General features: G+C 35.9%; 1 non-coding gene across 1 annotated transcript; it reads right to left on the bottom strand.

Moving 5' to 3' along the window:
- Window positions 1-8,049: 8,049 nt before the first annotated feature.
- Window positions 8,050-8,156, bottom strand: LOC132287567 (small nucleolar RNA R71). Its single transcript, XR_009473069.1, has one exon. It is a non-coding gene; the product is annotated as a small nucleolar RNA R71 (small nucleolar RNA).
- Window positions 8,157-23,352: the final 15,196 nt, after the last annotated feature.

The following is a 23,352-nucleotide window of genomic DNA, read 5'->3' on the forward strand; positions in this document are numbered from 1 at the left end:
AAGAAGACACTTCAGCCCAACTCAGCCGACTAAGTTAGGAACTCAGCTTGCTAAGTTGGGAACTCAGCCTGCTAAGTTGGACCACGACCTGGATGTTGGTTTTAATTGCGCAGGATTATTTTTAAACTTATTTTAACTAATCTAAATAAGAATGATTAATTGAATAATAATTTAAAGGGAAGTTTTGAATGCTTATACGGCTATTGGTTTTGGAAACATGTTTAAACAATTTATTAAATTGTTCTATGAGATTTATCATGTGTTGACATGTTGTAATTGGGATGAAAATCTTAGAGGATTATTTTACATCTTTTTGTGTATGCTTGTATTGTACCTATGTTGTTTATTATATGCTTTATTGTGATTTTAATTTATGCTTATGGGATATGGTTGATTTGGAGGCATGGATTATTTGCCAAGGTATAAATATTTTGTTATCAATTTTGTATGTAGAGAACATACTATTAGAGGCATGGATTATTTGCCAGAGATATAAATAAATTATCATTAACTAAGTATGGACAAGAATATGCTATTGGAGGCATGGATTATTTGTCAAAGTTATGAATAAGTTGTCATTAACTAAGTATGGACAAGAACATACTATTAGAGGCATGGGTTATTTGCCAGGATATAACTGGAATGTTAATTGGTTAAGTATATATATTATACTCTTGGAGGCTTGGACGAGTTGTCAAAGCATAAATATAAAGCTATAGGAATTAGATAATTAAATAAACATCTATGGTTATGGTTATGTGAATAGGAGGAAATAATGGTTAATTAACGGTTAATGGTTAATTAACCATTTGGATTAATTTTGGGAAAGTGGAGTTCCATGTGATGGAAACGGTGTATGTTAAGGATGGTCGTGTGTATATATATATAAATCTATATATATATTTATTAATTCACGGTTTGGGATTATAGAGGTAGTAATTATTATTGGTGATTTTATGTATTATTATTTATCACTATTTATTAAAGGTTAAGATTGGAATTATGATGGTTGTGGTTAGAGATGTGTTATTCATCGGTTTTCAGGGACTTGTTAGAGGGAACTTGTTCATGGGTTTTGACCCACCTTATTTTATTTTTCAGGTTCGTAGAAGTTCAAGTCTCAAGGTTGAGGATCCGCAGCTTGGAGGTTTATCCATCATCCACTCTTATTTATTTCAAAGTAGGATGTTGTTAAGTTATTTGACTTTAGTTTTACTTATGATTTTTGGATTAATGGATATTGGTTAAGTGGTCCTTAAACTATTGGATTCCCGAGTTGTTACCTTTAGAGGATTTTTAATTAATGGGATTATTATTTATTCGTTATTGTTCGTCTTTGTATTCTGTGCTTACTAAATATTAATTGTTTTGATATCCCTTGGTTTTGTGAGCGTGGACTTGATCAACCCATGTCTCTGAAATTAGGGGGTATCACAGTTGGTATCAGAGTACTCCAAGTTCAAGTGTCCTTAGGAGTATCTTTCGTTATGTGACTTTCGCGTTGCGTGTTTTGCTTAGAGCCTAAGTAATAGGATTCTTTGTATTCTATACTCGGTCCGTTAGTGCGTTCTAACGTAAAATCGTTATTGTCTTATCAGAAAATGGTAGGACACCATTTTGGAAGGTATCAGAGGAGGTAAGAACGTAGGCGTCAGAATCGTCTGCAACACCAAAGTGTTGTGCTGGAGCAGCAGGATCAGGATGATGACCAAGGGAGAGAGCAAGAGATTTCTCCTAATATGGTTCATATCATCACTCAGGCTGTTACTGCAGCAATGGCGGCTGCAATTCAGAATCAGCAATTTCTTCCACAGGCACCCGCTCCTATACCAGTGGGACAACCTAGTGCTTGGGAGAAATCGAGGAATTCCTTTATTGAAGGGAGTCCACCGGAGTTTTCAGGGTCTACAGATGTAAAGACTGCACATCAGTGGAAGAAGGATATCAAGCGTCATCTTCGTATGGTGGAGTGCACAAAAACTTAGAAACAGATGCTCGCCACTTTCAAGCTGGTGGGAAATGCGCTGCAGTGGTGGGAGTCTATCACCACTATGGAGGAAAGGACCACACTGACATATAATCAGTTCCAGGATCGTTTTGACGACAAATATTTTTCGTTTGCGGTTAGAGAAGTGAAGAAAAAAGGAGTTCCTTAACCTACAGCAAGGGGATAGGACAGTTGCAGAATATGAGCAGGAATTCACAAACCTGTCTCTATTTGCATTAGAGGAAGTAAATACAGAGGTAAAGAAGAGGGCATGCTTTTTAAATGGGTTAGCTTGGCCCATTAAGAAGGCTATTTTGGGAAGTCCTGCATACACCACATATTCACAGGTGGTTGATGCAGCTTTGCAACATTGCTAAGCTAGGAAAGACTGCAAGCGATATAGGGATGAGAATCGGAATGATAAAGACTTTATTAATCACTCTGCTGAAGGCGATGGAGCCAGAAATAAGGATACGAGCGGATTCCAGGGACATCAATCTTGGAAGAAGCACAAGGGTACTTCAGAGGTTTAGAGAGAGGGGGTTCCTACTCAGAAACAGCAGATTGGGGCACCACAGACTGGACAGGGTCAAGTACAGGGGCAGATAGACCTTTTTAGAGGTCATTGCTATAAGTGTGGAGAATATGGGCATTCATCCAAATGTTGTCCTAGGATGGCTTCGAGACAATATGGGCAACAGGGACGTGAGCAATCATTATCGGCTCCACTGTTCTCGCATGTGTCGGCTCAGGCTTATCCAGCTTTGCCAGCACCACTGCCACCACAGGGGCAACCAATACAACAGGTGCATCAGGGAAGGGTGTATAATGTTACACCATATGATGCATGGGCACCTCGCACTAATTGAGGGTATGTTTTTATTCATGTTATACATAGACATGTTTATTTCGGTACAAGTGCATCACATTCATTTTTATTTGGATTATTTTGGATTGATGGTGGTAATTTATATAAACCATGGACAGTTAGTATGTTACACCAGTGGGTGTTAGTGCAATCTACGCATGAATAGTAGGCACATTACCATATATATTTGCACATTGGAAATCGAGATTGGGTAAATGTTTTGATAAAGGAGGATTGGGATGTAATAAAAAAAAATTTTCATTCCCAGGGTTGGTATATAGTTCGTTATAGATAAGGAGTCCACGAAAAGGACAAAGGATTAGGTACTAATGTCTCGTTAATTACGAGAAATTTTTTTTAGGGTTGCTTTTGCGTCAAAGATGAATTTTGACTCTAACTTTAAGGAGATTGTTGAAATAAATATTTCAACGGATGGGAACATGCAATTATCTCAAAAAACATTTTACTTGTATAAGTCAGGTTTTAATGTTTTCATTCAAGACTTTGGTATAACCCTAATAAAAGGGGAATGTAGTTTCGAATTATCTGGCAAATGAATTTATGATAATGTGGGATCGATCACTCTAATGACAAATAGAGTGTATTGTGGTGAGGGAGGATTTTTGGTTGGATAATTTATAATAAATTAAAGGGTTGGTTGACACTTAGTATTGACATAAATCGGTATTAATCGATAAATCTCTGCAACGGTCGGATAGGAATGACGAAAGGAACGACTTTCCTTTCTGGTGGATTTTGGAAGTTTAATTACCATAACCATTTTGTATAAATCCACGAAATGGAGTTTGAGTAGTGTTTTGTCTAATAAATAAAGGTAATTACTGTAGTATCATATTGTGGGGGCTAGAATATAAAGGCCTATGGTATACGTCCATACATATGAAATGGATCAAGGAGGGATATAAGAGATATGGGAAGTTATAACTTTTTGTCTCATGATTATTTGTCGGGGAATTTTGAGGTCGCACTAGATCTAATGTTGACTTTCAGAAGCATTTCACTTTCGTTAGTGAAATCTGATAAGTAATGAGATACAGGGATGTCGAATGTATCGACAAGTATGAGGGAGGTGGTAAGAACTGGGGTATCAACTCTCAGTCTTAACTACTCAGGAGGATGTGAGGGGATCACAAGGTAACATTATTGCCACTTTATTAACATTAACATGGATATGGGAAGGTACTTCCGTAACTTTTATTAGCGAATTACTGACATTTCATTGGGATTCTACTTCTGTATTGGTAAAGGTTGATAGTATGACCAAGTTAGGATATCCACCGCTACAATAAGTGGATGTGACTGGAACGGGCCATCAATGGCAAGGAAAATGAGAGCAATAAATAAGCTCTTATAGTTGGACTATAGCAATGGTCGTTAAAAGATTATTGTTATAACAAGGTTTACGGATTTGGATGATTGATCATGTACATGGTTGGGTATTACTGAAGTTTTGGTTCTATATACATTTTAAGGACCCATTGTTGTGAGATACTCTTCTTAGAGATCTTATGTGCGCTGCTAGCATAAGCGGAATGGTTATATTTAGCATAAACTCGTATATTCGAGTTCAAGGGATAGGAAGTGCATTATTACTCCATATTATCTTTCCTTTTTAGAATAAGGTAATTTGGTAAGGAGGGATGATTGTTACCTCAGTCACTAATTATCTCATATTTTGTTTTAAATAGGTAATAACCTATTTTTGGCGCTACTGTATATTCACCTCATGTGTGTAAACGGGATTTTTATATTTTTTGTTGCCAGATGATGTAACAATGGGGATAGTTACCAACGCAGATAAGTTGGCAAGGTTAGGTTGCAATTAAATGCAACAAATACGGATTCGCTTAACACGTTCATAATGTAATAGATTATGTGTTACGTATGTGTGGATGGAGTAATTTCCACGCGGAAAAGGGAAATGGAAAAATGAGAAATGAAAATTTTGGTATAAATAATAAAAGTTTTCATTTCAAGGATTCGTGAATTCCGAGCACGGAATTCCTTTTGTTAGGGGGGAAGAATGTAATACCCCTAGATTTTAAAGGAAATATTTAATTAAATAAATTGCCTTTAAATTGGTTTAAATGAATTTACTAGTTTAATTTAATTTATTTTGTTATTTGATTTATTGGAATGATGATTGTCTGTGTGTTAGATACTTGATTTTTGATTGATTTGTTGTTGTGTTGACTTTGGTTATATGGAATGACTTTGTTGATTGTTTGTGTATGTGATGCATGTAATTAGTTGTTTTATGGATTTATTTATTTTATTAAATGGACTGGACTTGGAAATGGATTAAAGGATTTGATAGTGGACTATATGGGAAGCCTTGGAGGATTTATAAGGCTTAGAGACCCATGGATTTATGCATGAATGTTTATATAAAATATATTATGCATAATAGACGGATTGGATTATATAAATATATATACGTATATATATATATATTACTATATATATATATAATCCCCCTATTACTATATATATATAATCCCCCTATATATATTACTATATATATATAATCCCCCTATATAAATATATATATATATATATATAATATGATGTAATTACATATGATTATCATTATTGTGGGATTTATTATATATATATATATATATATATATATATATATATTAATTGAAATATATAGATAATTATAGTAAGTATATATACATCATATATATATACTTGTTTATTTCGAAAGATTATATATATATATATATATAAATTACTTATATATATATGTTTATATGTATATTACGTAGATACATATAGGGAGTTATCAGATTAGGGTTAGGAGGCTAGGTATATGTGTATATATATATAGATATACCTACTGTGTAACCCTTAGAAAGGGTTATTACGTGAGAAAGAAGGAGGCAGAAATAGGGTTTGCCGAGAGAGAGAGAAACCGAGAGGGAAAGCCGAACCAAAGGGAAGGCTGGACCAAGAAAGGAGACAACGGTAACGTATAGAGAAGCCAGAGTTGCAGATCAGAATTGAGGAGCTTGCGGTGCGTTAGTTTCGTTTTGAAACTTCAGGCAAGTTTTTCTCTACCTCTCCTCTTAGAACCCATGAGTTCTACACCTTGGGTGTCATAATTTAGACTGTAAATTGCATGTTAATCACCTAGACATAGGGTTAAAAGCATGGAAGGAAACTGGTTGTATATATATGTATTTATATTATAATGTTTTTGGTTGTTTTGATTTGAATGAAATCATGTTAGATCATGTTTAGAATACGTATATGGATGCATAACTATGTATTAGATCGTCGTAGAATTTAATTAGGATTGTTCTTATACAAATCGGAGGTGAGACGGACAAGTTACAGAGGTTGGATGTTGCTGTCGCGACGAAGAAGACACTTCAACCCAACTCAGCCGACTAAGTTAGGAATTTAGCTTGCTCAGTTGGGAACTCAGCTTGCTAAGTTGGGAACTCAGCTTGTTCAGTTGGGAACTTAGCCTGCTCAGTTGGATCACGACCTGGATGTTGGTTTTAATTGCCCAGGATTATTTTTAAACTTATTTTAACTAATCTAAATAAGAATGATTAATTTAACAATAATTTAAAGGGAAGTTTTGAATGCTTATACGACTATTGGTTTTGGAAACATGTTTAAACAATTTATTAAATTGTTCTATGAGATTTATCATGTGTTGACATGTTGTAATTGGGATGAAAATCTTAGAGGATTATTTTACATCTTTTTGTGTATGCTTGTATTGTACCTATGTTGTTTATCGTATGCTTTATTGTGATTTTAATTTATACTTATGGGATATGGTTGATTTGGAGGCATGTATTATTTGCCAAGGTATAAATATTTTGTTATCAATTTTGTATGTAGAGAACATAGTATTGGAGGCATGAATTATTTGTCAGAGATATAAATAAATCATCATTAACTAAGTATGGACAAGAACATACTATTGGAGGCATGGATTATTTGCCAAAGTTATGAATAAGTTGTCATTAACTAAGTATGGACAAGAACATACTATTACAGGCATGGGTTATTTGCCAGGATATAATTGGAATGTCAATTGGTTAAGTTTATATATATTATACTTGTGGAGGCTTGGACGAGTTGCCAAAGCACGGTTAATGGTTAATTAACCATTTGGATTAATTTTGGGAAAGTGGAGTTCCATGTGATGGAAACGGTGTATGTTAAGGATGGTCATGTGTATATATATATATATATCTATATATATATTTATTAATTCACGGTTTGAGATTATAGAGGGAGTAATTATTATTTGTGATTTTATGTATTATTATTTATCACTATTTATTAAAGGCTAAAATTGGAATTAGGATGGTTGTGGTTAGAGATGTGTTATTAATCAGTTTTCAGGGGCTTGTTAGAGGGAACTTGTTCATGGGTTTTGACCCACCTTATTTTATTTTTCAGGTTCGTAGAAGTTCAAGTCTCAAGGTTGAGAATTTGCAGCTTGGAGGTTTATCCATCATCCACTCTCATTTATTTCAAAGTAGGATGTTGTTAAGTTATTTGACTTTAGTTTTACTTATGATTTTTGGATTAATGGATATTGGTTAAGGGGTCCTTAAACTATTGGATTCCCGAGTTGTAACCTTTGTAGGATTTTTAATTAATGGAATTATTATTTATTAGTTTCTTCAGCCTTTTATTTATTCGTTATTATTCATTGTTGTATTCTGTGCTTGCTAAATATTTATTATTTTGATATCCCTTGGTTTTGTGAGCGTGGACTTGATCAACCCATGTCTCTGAAATTAGGGGGTATCACAACCTCCACCCCCCGTTGTGAATCCTCCTCTTGCTTTAGGAGACCATTATGTGCCTAATGAGTATAATGCACCAACATGCATTCAACTCCCTCCATTTAGAGCACATCATTATGAGATTAAACCACAAACAATTCAAATGCTTCTCAATTATCATGGGCTACCTAATGAAGAACCATATAAGCATTTGGATGAATTTCTTGAAGTTTGTTCCGTCGTGAAATACACGGATATACCGGAAGAGGTTTTGAGGTTAAAACTCTTCCCTTTCACCCTAAAAGATAAAGCAAAATATTGGTTTAACAATTTGAGACCTTTTTTCTGTAACTTCTTAGGCAAAGATGTAATAAGAGTTCTTGATAAAGTACTATCCGGTGTCTAAAACCAATGCAATGAGAACTTCAATTTGTGAATTCTCACAAGGGGATAGGGAAATATTTCACGACGTATGGGAATGGTTGAACGATTTTCTTAGGAAATGTCCTCATCACGACATTCCTAAATGGTAATTGGTTCAATATTTCTTTGAAAGTTTGTCGGACAACCATAAAGGTATGGTTGATGCTTATATGGGTGGTTTTTATCTTAATAAGCATGAAGATGATGTGTGACGCTTATATGAAAGCATGACTGAAAACTCAATGCATCGATCATTGTCATCTAAAAATGGTAGAAATGTAGGTGGAAAGAAGAATCTAAGCTTATATCAAGTTGATAATTCTAATGATATAGTTGCCGAAGTGAAGTCCCTATCTCAAAGGTTTGATCAATTTTGATTAACCAAAATTCAGCCCATCAAGTGTCTTTCTCACCTAACCATAATCATCATCATTCCAATGAATCTTGCATGACTTGTTCTAGTGTGTTGCATTTTACTTCCAATTGTCCTCATGGACATGTGCATTGTGAACACCATGAACAAGTAAATGTTACTTTTGTTAACCAGTGGAATAATCCCTATGGCATTCACTATAATCCCGGATGGAGGAATCATCCAAATTTCTCTTGGAAAAGACAAGGGGAAAGCTCAAACCCTCCCCAAAGTGGTTTCCAAAGCAAGTATGTTCACCCCTATGCAAGGCCAAGGTTTCCAAGGTTATCGTTCATTTTATCAAGCATCAAATGGAAATCAATTTTCAAACTCTCATTTTCCAAACCAATCATCATATTCTCAAGGTAATTCAAGAAGTCTCGCATTTGAAAATAAAGTTTTATCCGCTTTGGGTACTTTGGAGACAAATACTCAATTGCTTTACTCTCACTCCCAATTGATTGCAAAGCTAGAAACCCAAGTCAGGCAAATAACTAGCACGTTGAATGCGAGGGAGAAGGGAAAAATGCCTTTAAATCCCCCACCAAAGCAACAATTTGTTGTGGAGACCAATTCCCTTTCGGAAGGTCATACACTTGAACATGTGAATGCGGTGACCACTTTGAGAAGTGGAAAGGTTATTGATAACCAAGTTGGTACGTCCAATGAAGAGAGTGAACCGGTGCAACCTAGTGTTGACACCCATTCCGTCTCACACCCACTCCTTCTTCATTGAATGTAAAAGATCCCATTGTTGAAAATGCTTCAAAGAATATTTTTGAAAGATCTTTTGAGCCTAAAGCTCCATTTTTGGATACTTTAAAAGCATCCACCTCTTTTGAAAAACAACAAAGCAAAGCCAATGAAATCATTAATGTGTTTAGGTAAGTAAAAATCAATCTTCCTCTCTTGGATGCAATTCGACAAATTTCAGCTTATGCCAAATTTTTGAAAGATCTTTACACCCTTAAGAGGAAAAATAAAAGCCAAGCACAAAGAAAAGTTGTTCTAACCGAGCAAGTGAGCTCTATCTTACAACACAACACCCTCCCAAAATTCAAGGACCCCGGTTCACCCACTACTTTATGCACTATAGGTGATCATGTCATCAATCGGGCTCTTTTGAATCTTCTCCCCTATTTGGTTTATGTTCAATTGGGTTTATGTGATTTGAAACCGACGTCGGTAGTTTTGTAACTAACCGACCGATCAATTAAGTAGCCCTGAGGTATCATTGAAGATGTTTTGATTAAAATTGATAAATTCTTCTTCTCAGTCGATTTCGTTGTCATTGACACAGAACCAGTCCCAAATCCTAAGAGCCAAATTCCCGTTATCCTTGGCCGTCCCTTCTTGGCTACTGCTAATGCCAACATCAATTGTAGGACGGGGATAATGAAGATCTCTTTTGGCCACATGAAAGTGAAGTTGAACATTTTTAATCCAACCCCCAATTCTATTGACAAACATGAAAATATATGTGTTGTTGAAAAATGTTTTGCAAATAAATTTGAAAAGAATGAGTCCTTGCTTGGTTTTGAAATATCAAATGGTTTGTCTTCTAAAGAGATTTCAAAAGATATTGTTTTCAAATCTAGTGTTGAACGGGCATGGAAGCCCAAAAAGTTTGTTGACCAAGAACCATTGAAAGGATTTGAACCAAATCCAACAATTTCCTTAGGGAATAGTTTGTTGGGAGGGGTTTCGAAGTTCCATTCACCCCATCAAAAAGGGGATGCCTACCAAGATTTTTGATCTGGGCTAAAAGAGCCTAACGTCTTGTTAGAGACGTTAAACACTAGTGCTTCATAGGGTTCTCTAACCCTATTCCTCCCTCATTTCTTTTTATTTTCTATTCTTGCATCGTCTAGATACAATCTATAATCATCCATTTCTGTTTTGAGGTTTTGATAGGGAATGTGTGCACTTTCATCTCCAAATTAGGCATTTAGTGCCTGTTCAATCAATCATAAGAGCATCCTCGATCGATCGAACATCTTTGCAGTCAATTCTCTGCAGACTTTCATGTCTCTGTCCCATCGTTTGAGATTCTCTGTAGATTTTCAGGTCTCTGTCCATCGCTCGAACTTTTGTTTGATCGTTCCAAGTATTTTCCGATTGATCCAGTGTTCTTGTGAACGATCACACTTAGAAAAATTTTAAAGTTCTGAAAATTTCATGTCTCTTTCCCGTCATTCGAGATTCTCGGCAAATTTTCAGGTCTCTGTCCATCGTTCAAACCTTTGGAACGATTGAGGTCCGATCGATCAAACTTCGATCGTTCAGAGTTCCCCTGTTGACTTTCTTTTGACCTTGACTTTTTAAAAATTCAATTTTCAAATTTTCAAAAAAAAAAAAAAGCATTTTCAAAAAGATTTTATTTCCTTTTCTTCCCCATCTCTGACGAACCTCTGGCAACATCCAGGGCCCCAAATCTTCCATCTCCGATCTCCTCTCTTCTCTCTCTCCACTTCTCTCATCGGTCTTAGGTGAGTTCTTCATTTCATTTCCATTTTTGAATTTTTTTTTATGTTAATCTTGCTTGCAATGTTTAGATTTGAATGATTCAAAATTGATTTTGTTTCCATTTTTGGATTGTGAGCATGTGCATATATATGTATATATTTGTATATATAGATTTTGTGTCCGAATTTGAAATCGGGGGTTACGTGCCGTTTTAAGTGACCATTTGTGCTTTGTTGAGGTGTATAGGGGGTCACGAGCCTTCAAGTGACCATTGGGATTCACCCCGTGTTTTCCACGTCACGAACGGGTGACTTTTCAACTTTCAGTATGTTCGATTGATCACGCCAGTGCTCTGATCGATTAGAGCACGATCAATCCAATATATATCATGATCGATCCAACTTGGATCAATCACATTTTTCTATGATTGTTCGAACTTCACTGCTTTACATATTGATACTCATGTACCCTCTTCCGTGTTCCATGTTATCACATCTATGCCCAATGCCTGTGTTTTCCACATTGGTTGCATTCTATACTTGTCATGTCTAGCATGTTTCATAATACTTGATGAATCAGAGTATACCCTTTGTTCGTTCACTGTATATGTTTGGCTTGCATTACCACTTGTTTAGATAGATTCATATGTTTCCATACTGTGATATTTGCACCATTTCAGTATTGTGTTGTCTATCTTAATCTGATAAGCTTGTTTTTATCTTTGTGCTTTCATTTTTGCGTCTCATACACCATTTCATGTTACTGACTATAATTGCAAGTGTTCTTTCTTTTTGCAGGCCATGACTAGGTTCAAGACCACGGCTAACCCGACTTATGGTTGTCGGGTGAGGCCCTGGACTGAAGAGCCAGCTCTTGCCGAGTCTGAGCATTATTTTTCTTTTTCTTCGGAGAGTGAGCCCAAGCCACCTCCATCACCTGCTCCCATGCCACCACCGGCACAACTCGCTATTGACCGAGATAGGGTTACTCAGAAGTTTTCACGTATTGTAGTGGCATATGAGTCTATTGTAGATGAGGAAGTTTTCGCACGCGCATCGACGGCCAAGTGGTCATACGATGAGATCTATCGTTGCCACATTTCTCCTATTTTGGCCCCAGTGACTAACCCGGTCTACCCGAGATTGGTTCAGCCTTTCTACCAAAACCTCAGGCCGAATCCGAGTAACCTGGAAGAGCTGCGGACCACTATTAACGGGCACCTTATCTGCATCACTGTCGAGACATTATCGACAGCATCTCAGTACCCACATACATGTCCTCCAAGGATTGATTACCTGACTTTACAGAGGCTATCATACGCAGAGATGGCCACAGCTCTCCTTGGCACCACCACTGCCACCGACACTTATGCCACTCGGACCTACCTGCCTGACCGCATATGGTTATTTGATTCGGTCTTGAACCGAAATGTATATATGTCTGGGCACAAGACCCAACGGCGGGCTGATTTTCTAGCAGCTTTATATGCCATTGATACAAGGCATTGGTTCTCAGTTCCTATGCTCCTCTGGAATGTCATGATGAAGCTGTATGATGAGTTCATCAGCAAGGAGGACCCTCAGAAGCCCAAGTTCTTCCCTTATGCTCATTTGATTACATAGCTCTTTCGGGATCAACACTACCTGTTCGATCTGTAGGAGATCACCGAGTCTGGTGCTTGCCATTACAAATGGGCTGACTAGAAGAAGAGCTACAATGCTCTTATCAAGAGTCTGCAGGAAGAGGCAGCCTGTAATACCCCTAAAATTAAAAAGGATATAATTGGAATTTTACTATTTATTTTAAGTGTTTTATGTGTTTATGTGGATATGTGTTTAGGTTTAATTGACTAAATTATTTATTCATTTTTTATTTGATTTAATTATTTAGTCTTTAATTGATTTAATTGTCATTTGGGTTGTGTTTGAATTGTTTTGTTGGTTAATTATTTTATATAATTTAATTGTGGTTTTAATTAATTGGTTAATTGGTTTTTTATTTTATTTAATTAAATAGGTTAAATTATTAGGGTTTTGTCTCTTTACCGTCACGTTTGAATAAAGCCGCCTTGTTTAATTAAGCCGCCTTAGAGATGTAAGGAATTGTTGATTTCCGTCTCTACGATTAAAGTAGAATTAGGGTTAATATCTTTTCCTAAGCCTATAAATAAAACAATAAGGGTCTGTTTAGGGTTGTGAGCACGAACCTTATTCACGAATAGTGAAAATACAGAGAGTGAAACAGAGAGTTTAAGGGAAAAACTGAAGGAGAAGAAGGTAGGGTTTGAGCCAAGGATTGTAAACTGGACTAAGGAGGAAGCTTGAGGGCTGTTTGAGGGTTAGAACCGGAGCCGAGGAATCCTTGATGGCGGTCACGATCGCTGGAAAGTTTAGGAAGAAGACGACGTTGAAAGGTTTCAAACCGAAACTGAAAGGCAAGTTCTTTTCTTTCTCCTTCCCTTTGGCTTGTGTTTTGTGCACCTAGATAGTCTCTAGGGTTTAATTAAGTAGTAACTGAAATTTACATGTGTAATATATGCTATACTGATCATCAATTTGTGTTGAAATCAAATCTGTACAACATGTGCATGTCTGTTTTCAGTTTCATTTTTTCTTAAAGCATGTAAATTATGTTGTAAGTTTTGTTACTATACTTGCTTTTATCTACTGTAACAAACCTTGGGGATGTTAATGGGGGTTATAAGACTCCTAAGTTCAGTAGTGAAGAGGAACAGAGGGGTTGGAATAGAACTGTTATTGCAAAATAGTTTCAGATTTGTTCCTAACGAATGTTAGTTCGGTAGCAAATTTAATCTCTGTAATTGATTCTAATGGTTGTTATCAAACTTTTGGGATGCTCCTGGGTGTTAATATGATGCTTAAGATCTGTTTTAGAAACCAATAGAGTGGTAGGAATTGATCAGAGAGGGAGCAGACGGACTGAAACGGAGCAGAACGGGAATAGAGGCTCTCAAAGGAGGTGAGAGCCGGCTCCATGGATGTGGTAGCCGGCTCCCACACTCATTGAGCCAGATCTAAGATGTTTAGAGCCGGCTCTAGGCTAAAAAAGAGCCTGCTCTTGGAATTTAGAGCAGCCACTTTTCAATAGTGTTTTTTGAATTTTTTTTTTTCGAACAGTTTGTTTACTGTTGGAGCATGGGAACTGTTCTGTTGACTCTGGGGTTTTACAGAGGGTCTGAATGGTTAATTCTAAGTGTTATTAAACTTATTATTGCATGGTTTAAGTCTCTATGATAAAGGATGAAGCAGTGTAAAAATATACAACTGTGCATGCTATTAACAGAAGAAAGGAATTGAGTGGCTTGTTTAAATTTTAGAAATTTAGTGGGACTTTACAGAGGGATTAAATAGCTAATTTTTGGTGTGTTTAAAACCTTGAATTGATTAAAGTTGATTTCTAAATCAATGGGACAAACAGTATAAAATTAATAAATTTTCTACGCTGTTAACGGATGGAAGACAGATTAATTGCTTAGTTAAATATTTAACAATTTAATGGGATCCAGTATGTTAATAAAACTTGTTTTAAATGCATTATAAGGTTTTTATTTTAGATTGGAACTGTGCATGCCTTGGATGTTAATTGTTAGAATATTAAATTCTTTGATGCAAATACATGGATTAATACTGGATTTTAATTGCGAGATTGTTAATCTTCTTTCTGCAATTATTTGGATATTTGGTTTTGGACTGTAAATTACTTGTTTATTCTTTATACGTTGTAATTTACATGGATATAAAGGATTGTATGCACCGGTATGGGGCGGTGACATACTAGGTATGGTTTAACTCAAAACGCTAATTCTTACCTTATGGATTTTAATTGGTGAACAGTTTTACCTGTTCAATCAATTATATGGATTTTGTGGATTGTATGCACCGGTATGGGACGGTGGCATACTAGGGATTGACTGATTAAAAATACTCAGTCCTACCTATTTTGGATTAATGGTACGAATTATAAAAAACATAATTCTCCTTATATTTAAGTCTGTGCGGTTGAATAAGCTGAACTACTTATTGGATCTCTTATATAAGTCTGTGCGGTTGAATAAGCTGAAAAATTTATTGGAGTTCCTACGGATGGATATGAATGGATTTTAAATATATTTTTATGGTATCACGAGATGAGCTTGAGTCTCAGACTTGTTGGTTAAGGTGCGTATATGCAGTAGGATGCGTAGCTAGCTATGTTGGTTGAGGTATACCTTGTTAGGCTTAGGTAGTCATGCCCACTCAGGTGCGTATTGCATGTTGCCTTCTATTCAGGTTGAGACCCTCAACATAGTTTAGTGAGAGTCCTGTAGTGTGGATATATATTTATCTATTACGGACTATATAGATATTGTTGAGGTATCTAGGGTGTATCTGCGTATCGGGTCACTGTTTGGATTGCAGTTAGAGAAGAATTTGCATGTGGGCCTGACCCACTCTTATTTTTACTGGTGTTTGTTTGTTCCAGTTTTAGAGCTGGATCGTGCTAAGCAGATACAGTCATTCACTCCATCGATGACTAGGATTTTATTTCATATACTAGACTTGGGTTTTAATTGCTAGTTAGGATTTTAGGGGTCCACTAAATGGATTCCCGAGTTATATAATTTGGAGAAGGATTTGTATTCGTGGAGGATCAGTTATATCAGAATAGTTTTGTTTATCAATGGAAATAAATATTATGAGGTTTCTATTATTGGATTGTCATTTTAGTTTTCATTTCAGCAAATTTTATTTATCTCTTTTGGTTTTAATTGTATTTTGTGTTCGATTATTGCTAATTGGTTTGATATCCTCGGGTAATCGGGCGTGGGCCTGGCCAACCCGCATCCGGAGATCCGGGGGTATCACACAGCCCAGGCAGTGGAGGACGCAACAGTAAAGAAAAAGGCAGCAGAGGTAGAGGCAGCAGCAGAGGGAGTTGGGATTGACTTGGAGCAGAAGCCTCCAACAGGATTACCACACCCTTCTCAGGAGCAGAGCCACCACTCCTAGAGCCAGGATGAGCATCAGTCTACTGGTGACTCAAAATTGTACCATCAAGATGACCTAATCAATCCTGACACTCAGGTTCAGTCAGATATGCTAGATGAGCGCTATCAGGCATTGCAGGACTTAATCCTCGTGGTCCGAGCAGATATGGCTACTCTTCGCACGAATGTCATGACAGTGTTATGAGATATTTCCAGACAGATCCGGGGTTCACACCCCGCCAGACCGTCATTTTCCGTCTGTTCTCTCTCTATCTCATATTTATAGCTGTGATTCTAGACTGTTACTTTTGATACTATTATTCCATTTTTACAGCTAGTCTATTGACTTAGTTTACTGTGATGTACTTTATACTTGCACTTTATTCAGATATTTTGGATGTTGATCATATATTGATATATATATATATATATATATATATATATATATATATATATATATATAATATATATATTGATGTTTACTGTAATACCCTTAATTTTAAAAGGATAGTCTCGGCATTTTAATTATTATTTTATTGCATTTTATTTGATTATTTGGCATTTTTATTTACTAATTTGCTTATTTGCTTAATAATTTTAATTGTGGCAATTGAATTCATTGTATTATTTATTTTATTTAATTGACTTATGTGTTTAACTGTTTTGTTTAATTAAGTATTTTTTTTAATTATTTTTCTTTCATTATTATTATGCTGATGTGGAAATTCATGCAAGTATTTGTTGTGATTAATATTTGTTGTGATTAAATGTTTTAAATTCGTGTCTTTAGTTTTTATATGTATAACTATAGGGTAGCCGACTTAGAATTGGGATGGAATTAGAATTATGTTTTAATTAAAGCTTATATATATACCATTATAATCAGACTTAGGGTTTAGACGCCTATATATATTTTCTTGTATACGTCTGTTAGGGTGAAACAAAAACCCTATTCACGTATTGGGAGGCAGAGAGAAACAGAGAGAGATTTAAGAGGAAAACAGAGAGGAAACTTAAGGTTTGGCAAAGGGGTGTTGTTTGTGGGTTGAACCAAGGAAGAACAACAGGAGAGTTAGAACAGTGAAAGATCGCCGAAGAATTTAGGAAGACGACGTTGAGATTTTGAACCAAAATCTCAAAGTCAAGTTCTATTCCTAACTCTCTCCCTTTGACTCGTGTTCTTTACATGCCTATTCAATTCTAGGAATATCAACTTAATATTAATCTGTTATACATGTTGAAATTGGATTAAAACAGTAAGAATAGTAACGAACTTGTAATTGTTTGATTTTAAGTTTGCTTGCATCGATTTTTGCTTTGATTGTTCTAAACAATGTAAAATGATTTCAAATAAATTCTGGAATACATTGGGACCTAGTTCAGACATCTAGGAACCTTAGGAATGGAGGATAGAATGATCAGAGAACGCCGAGGACGAAGAAGAAGAAGTAGAACCGGTCGAGAGCTGGCTCCCTCAAGTCGAGAGCATGCTCTTTTAGTTGAGAGCCTGCTCTATTAGTTTGAGAGCATGCTCTTTTAGTTGAGAGCTTGCTCTATTAGTTTGAGAGCCTGCTTCTTTAATTTTTATTTTATTTTATTTTTGTTTTTTTAGTTTCCAGTGAGTTTTCTTCCTAATGTGAACGGATTTTGGGGTTTCAGACTTCAATTAGGAACTGCTAGGGTTGAATTGGAATGGTTTAGAAGGACAAGTTAAAGTCCAGAATGCATAAATAAGCTTTACATTGTTAAAAATTTAAACAATATGAAGTTTCTTAACAAAATATGCATACTGATTTTAGTTATGGATGTGTAAATTGCTTGTATTTATTTTAGCAATTTTATGTCAATGATTACACAATCTTAATCATGTATTAGTTGTATAAAATAAGTATGTTAAAATCTATATTTTATAATGCTGGTTAAGGATTAATTGATGCTTATATTTTAATTATTTATCGCATTAATTATTGGATTTGTGTAAAATAATCATGTTTAAATCCTATATTTTACTATGCTTGTTAAGGATTAATTGGTGTTTAAATTTTATTAATTATCGCATTAATTACTGGATTTTGTGGATTGTATGTACCAGTATGGGATGGTGGCATACTAGGGATGGATTAGTTTTAAATTACTAGGTCCTGCCTAATTTGGAATAAGGGAATGGATTATAACAATTGAATTATACTTATATTTAAGTCAGATCAACTGAATAAGTTGAGTGACTAACTGGATTATTTGCTACATTTATTGTATGTCATATCAATGCACAATTGAATGACATACTTTAGTTTGGATGGACTTTAAATATATATTATAGTACTGCAATATGAGCTTGAGTCTCAGAGTTGACGGTTAGGGAGCGTATATGCAGTGGGATGCGTAACGGGCTATGTAGGTAGTGGTGTACCCTGTTAGGCTTAGGTACACATGCCCACTTTAAGTGTGTTTTGCATGTTACCTCTATTTAGGTTGTGACCCTTTTCATAGTCCAGTGAGAGTCCTTAGTGTGGATATATATATGTACGGACTACATAGCTATTGTTGAGTTGTTTAGGATGTACATGCGTATCGAGTTTCTGTTTAGATTGTAATAGTTTAGAACTTGCTCGTGGGCCTGACCCACTATCATTTTTCAGGTGTTCGTCAGTTCTAGGTTTAGAGTTTATTCGTGCTGAGTAGAGATTGCCACTCACTCTTCCGACGATGTAGGATATCTCATCATGGTTTAGCTTTGGATTTCATCTTAGTCGTTTTCATTTCAGTTGGAATTTTATTAGGGGTCCACTAGATAGATTCTCGAGTTGTTTAATTAATAGAGATTTTGGAGTATTGGATCTTAATTATATATTTTGAGGATTAATAATTTAGAATTCTTTCAGCTTCATTTTTATTTATTTCTTATATTCGTTTTGTACTTTGTGTTCATTTAAATATTAATTATTTGATATTTCCTTGGGTTTGGGCATGGGCCTAATCAACCCATGTCTTGGAGTCCAGGGGTATCACATTTACTCCATTATCAGGTGCATTACAGTGCTTTTAGTGAGAGAGTGTAGCCCATATTTTTCAGAACCACTCTTATCCCTATCTCTCTTTCATTTACTATCCCACTTGCACTTGCATGCCCACTGTGCACCATTATTATCCCATTTATTATTTGATAAGATTTTCTTCCAGTGCCATCTTTTCAGGACCACAGTTAATCCCAAGTTTGGGGGGTTATACCACCCATTTTGGATACTTGTGTCCTGCCCATTCCTCGCCATAGTTACACTGGTATACTCTTTCCTATTTCCTTTGTTCTCATTGCACATTGAGGACATTGTGCAGTTTAAGTTTGGGGGTAATGTGTGTTCTTTGCATTCAATTCAAGATTTTGAACATGACTTGTGTATTTGAGAGATTTACTATGATTGATCCATGATTAGTAATGACTTTAATCTTTAGAGGCCTATATTGTTTAGAATTTAAATTTTGCTTGACTTGAGAGTCCAATATTCCTTATATGCCTTGTGGATGCCATTTAGGAGTAAATTTTTCGAAAGATTGATATCTTGCTTGCACTTGTGGTCCACATCATCTTGATTTTGTGATTGTTTAGAAATTCACTCTAGGATTCTACACTAGCACAGGCACACACTAGCATTCATTTGTAGGGTACATGCTTTGTTGACTATTGATTTGGTTATATCCCAATTGAGCTAATAGTGCATTGAAAGCTTTCATTCTTGATAAAGGTAGATAACAAACTCTTTTCACTAAGTAGTCGAGATTCTAGTCTCATCAAACACTTAATTTCGCACACCAAAAGGTGGAGGGCCCAAACTCTAGGTTAATAATTGTGTAAAAAAAAAATAAAAAAAATTAAACAAAGTGAGGACTTCTCCCAAAAAGTGAGAAGTGGGAAATGATTAGATGGAGATTGTTTTGATTTGTAGCCCAGTTGATTTGATTTTGTAAGTCTTTAGGGGTGTTTTAACACCTAATGCCCTAAAGTCATCCAGTTTGGGAGTCATTGGCCTAACGTTCGACCTTATGAATCGCTAGAAAGCTTAATAGATCAACACATTGCACTATGCTTCCATCTTTGATCCTTAAAAAAAAAAAGAAAAAAAGAAAAAAAGAAAAATCGAGTGGAAAGAATAAGTGCACCTAGTTAAATAAAGCTTTAATAAAAGGTCCATACTTTGTCATGATGATCGGTACTAGATTTGTGTACTAGCTTGAAACTAGATGTGATCATTTCTTTGGTTGGCTTAGATAGCAAAATATTTGATACCGGTTCATTTAAAAAGTATTATAGAGTTATTTTGATTTGCATGATCATTGTCTTGATGTGTAGAGGACCATACTTGCTTACTTGATGTTAAAATTTTGGAGAATTGCTTAGAAATGGTTAAAAAATTGTATACTTGAGGTAGTTTTCTCCCAATGCTTATTTGGAATATTGGTGCCTCTTTAGTGAGAAAGAGCTTCATGTGTGTGAGTATCATTTCTGGAAACCCTCACGATACTTCACTTATCCACTAGGTGTAACCTATGAGTTTAAAAGGCTTGTTGTATATGCTAAATGCAATTGTGTTCCCTACGAAAGTGGCGTTATCCTTTTATTGCTTTCTAGTTCATTCTTGTGTAGTTGTTAATTTCTTACTTTTCCATGTAGTTCATTGTTAGGGATTAGCAATATTTAAATTTGGGGGTGTGATAAGCACCGAAAAATGCGTATTTAAACCCCTTAATCTTAAGTGTTCTAGGACCTTATTCTATCTTAATTCCCCGTTTTAGTCTAATTTCATGTTATTCTCCTTTTCAGACACTTATCCCCAAAATAAGTCAAATTGGCTGAATTAGAGCATTGGAAGAAGCAATCTAAAGTCTAGTGGAAGGAAGGAGCAAAGTGGTAAAAAATTCCTCTTCGATCGATCGAACCAAGCTATGATTGATCACATTGTGATCGTTCCTACCCTGCCATGATGGATCGAACCCTTGTCCTTATCCTCAGGAAAATTTCTTATTCGATCGATCTAAACTTTTCTTCGATCGATTGAACCTTTTTGATCTTATCCTCATAACCACTTTTGTCCTTTTTCAATAAATATCTCAGCCTCTGTCCTTATCCAAATAATTACGCTGCCATACTTCGATCGATCAAAGCAACAGTATGATCGATCGAACTGCCTCAAAATGCGTGAAAAACAGATTTCAAGCCGAATTTAAGGTGTGCTCGTGATGCAATCATTTGGAGGTCCTAGTGCACGAGGTCTGAACATTGGGTGTGACATTTGAGCTACCTATATAAGGAATTTAGCTATTTTTAGTAAAGAGGTTGGTTAGTTAGAGAGAGAATTTGCTAGAGATTAAAGAGCGAACACACATTTTGGGAAAGTTCTTCTATTTTTTAGGGTTTCTACCAAGAACACCAAGGGAGGAGGATGAATTCAACCATGAAGAGAGCCCTTAAGGGTTGGATGACAACAACTATGAGTGGCTAGACTATTCTCTTGGGACTAGAGATAGCCTTAAGCATGCCTCATAGACTTTGATGCTTTGTAATTAGTGGGGATTTATGTTGTAATTCCTGTTTTGACCTCATATTTATATAAATCTTGTTTCTACATGGTTTGTGTAGTTTAATACTTCCAAATGATCTTTTAATTCTATTCATATGTCTATATATATTAGAATGAATGGTCATATGCTTATCTCTAGATTTTATGAGTTTAATGCATGTCTATGTGTGTTGAAATTATAAATCTAGTGTTAGTTAATGCATGGTGCTTAATGGATTACTTTTGTGGTTTATTTGATGGATTATACTTATTTCTTGATAGATTATGCTATCTGCTTAACTTAATTAGTTTAATTTTCATGTCATTAGCATAGTTGTAGTGTAATTGCTTTAATTTCCTAGATAGGTGGACAATCTATTCTTATTGTTTGATGATCCATGCTTATGAGTATAAGTAGGTGTTCTCATTGATTCTAAACAAAACCACATCTACAATGCCATTTAAATTCCACTGGAGATGCAAACATCTGAAGCTCACACACCTCATCTTTGCAGATGATCTTATGCTCTTCACACATGCAAGCATACCATCCATTACAACTCTCAAGCATGCTATTGAGACATTCTCTGCACTCTCTGGACTCTAAATTAACCACAACAAGAGTCAATTCTTCATTTTAGGAGTAGATGAAGAGTTGGAGTCCAACATCCTCTCACTTCTTAGATTTGAAAAGGAATACTTCCTGTAAGATATTTAGGAGTCCCATTGATCACTTCTATGTTGAAAGCTAATGATTGCAGATCTTTAATTGATAAAATCACCAAGAGGATTGCTCACTGGACCAGTAGAGACCTCTCCTTTGCTGGTAGGTTACAACTCATTCAAGCTGTGCTGTTCTCCACTCAACTCTATTAAAGCTTAAAATTCATCTTGCCAATGAGCATCATCAATGAAATGGATTGCTTGTTTAGATCCTTCCTGTGGTCTTGTCCCTCACTCAAGAAAACTGGTTCTAAAGTGGCTTAGGACCTCTGCTGTTTGCCTAAAAGCGCTGGTGGTCTTGGTATTCCAAACCTTGCAATGTGGAATGAGGTTGCAGTAATGAAGCAGTTCTGGCATATCATCAGCTCCAAATAGATGTTGTAGGTTAAATGGATCAATCTATACTTGCTCAAAGGGAGAAGTAATTGGGAGGTTAAGACTCCAGGTCAGTGCTCTTGGAGCTGGAGGAGACTTCTTGATCTTAAAACCTCAATCAATCATCTTATCAAACATGAAATTGGTAATGGTTCAATCACCAATTTTTGGTTAGACAACTGGTGCAGCCTAGGGCCACTTCATCATCTTATCTCCCCACAATAACTTAGAAATACTGGCTTTGACATACAAACAAAGCTGACCTTATTCATAACAAACTCCACTTGGTCTTTTCCTCCTTCCATTACCACTTTATTCCCATAACTACTGCAAGCCAATAACATGCCTTTGCTGTGTCCAGAGAAAGAAGACAAAGTGCTGTGGATTCCATCTTCCAATAGAGGCTTCTCAATAGCACAAACCCTAAAGTATATGAATCATCACTTACCAACTCCACCATAGACTCACCTTGTTTGGTTCAAGAATTCAATTCCCAAACATTCATTTACTCTATGGGTTGCTATTCAATAGAAACTACGTACCTACACTGAACAAAAGGTGCATATCCCACATCAATGCTACCATTTGTACTCTATGCAGTTCTCATTTAGAGTCCTATGGTCATATCTTCTTTCGATACGACTACACAAAGCCCTTGTGGTCATTTCTCCAAACAAGATGTGGGTTCCATATCCACCCTCAATCATGGCAGAACCTCATCACTTGGGCATCACATCACTGGCGGAACATCAATGGGTTCTACAACAACTCAGTGGCA

This window comes from Cornus florida, unplaced genomic scaffold (assembly GCF_030987335.1).
Source record: "Cornus florida cultivar Cherokee Brave unplaced genomic scaffold, ASM3098733v1 CherokeeBrave_3.0.0_Hap2_Chr11, whole genome shotgun sequence".
NCBI classification, from domain to species: Eukaryota; Viridiplantae; Streptophyta; class Magnoliopsida; order Cornales; family Cornaceae; genus Cornus; species Cornus florida.